The sequence below is a fragment of the Aptenodytes forsteri genome, unplaced genomic scaffold, assembly GCF_000699145.1.
Source record: "Aptenodytes forsteri isolate BGI_AS27 unplaced genomic scaffold, ASM69914v1 Scaffold88, whole genome shotgun sequence".
Taxonomy (NCBI): domain Eukaryota; kingdom Metazoa; phylum Chordata; class Aves; order Sphenisciformes; family Spheniscidae; genus Aptenodytes; species Aptenodytes forsteri.
In genome coordinates, this window is record NW_008795948.1 from 2524223 (window position 1) to 2525676 (window position 1454).

Here is a 1454-nt window from a genome sequence, read left to right on the forward strand (position 1 = left end):
TTTTTTCTTATGGTTTCCTGATTTAATCTTCTATATATACAATAATGACTTGAATTTAAAACTCTGCTGAAAACTGTTTTTCCCTGTCCTGCCAGGATGATTGATGGATTTTCTGTTTTATAGATGGAGCTCCAGAGGAACATTATCATGCTGTTTCTTCCCTGTTCACCGGGCACTGATCAGAATTTTGGTAAATGTTGTTATTTATGTGGAAATGGCACGGTGTGTGGGAGGGGAATGAATGGTGCAGCAAGGACACTTCCACTTTCTTGTTCCACTTACTTAATTCCTCCCAATCCTTCTTCACCATTCTAGTTCTGAAAACTATTTCACCATCTAGTACCAAAGACATGCTAAGAAGCCTCCAATATTTCTTTTTTCCTGATTTATGTATAGAATTTCTACTCCACTATGATTTCTTTTGAGGTTCCCGATAGTCTTAAGAAATTACCTTCCCCAATCATCCTTTTAAAACAAATATTTAAAATAAAACATTTAAATCAAACATTTCTCTAATCAAACTCTAGGGGTCTGTTAGCTTTCTAGGTCGGAAAAGCTAAAGATCAAAAATGTGTAAACTGATTTTGTTCTAGTTAGAATGAATGGTCTGGATCAGAGACACCACGGAGCCTGCATTAGGAAGCTTCATGACACAATATTAGTGTATAAAACAAACCCACAAAAAATAGGTTCTCACATGCAACCTTGTGTTTCTAGTCTTGCAACTGAACGCCTGGCATTTAATCATACTTAATAATTTTATTTTCTTTCCCCCAGTTCAGCTGCCTTTTTTTCCCCCGTTTTAACTGCTTGGTGTTTGAGGAAAGGTGCATAACAGAAACCAGAAAACTCACAGCACTCTATATTCATCAATGCAGAAAATTCAATCAGTATATATAGAATCCCCAAAGAATCTGTAATATGGGTCATATGTTGAGAATGTCAGAGTTGGGAAGTGTCTCCTGCAACCCAAAAACAGGTTTGTCTGGAGTATTTCAAAGCATCAGTTTTTAGGAAAAAATGTCCTATGACAAATACAAGCCAGCGTGTCCTGCACTGGCCAGCAGGAATAGACAGACATGGGCACCCCCCCCCCAAAAAGTAACTTGCTTGTAAGTAGGAGTGATAGCTGTAGTGATCTAAGCCTGTGAGTATGAAAACTGTCTCCAGTTGTTGATAACTTGTGTTCAACAGAGAACTTTTTACATTCCTGTAAATAAAACGACGTCTCAAAAATCAGTTATGTCTTGATAGAGTTTCCTAAAGGACCAAGCATACTGCTTGAATGTCTCAGATCAAGAGACAGCATCAGCAACAGAAATAAATTCCAGTTTGCGAGGACAGTTTGCCATGGACAAACAAAAGAGAAACTGCAAAAACCAAAAATATCCAGAAGAAACTAAAGCAGGGCCTGCAATAACTAAACACTTGGGGGGGGGGGGGAATAGCCAAAA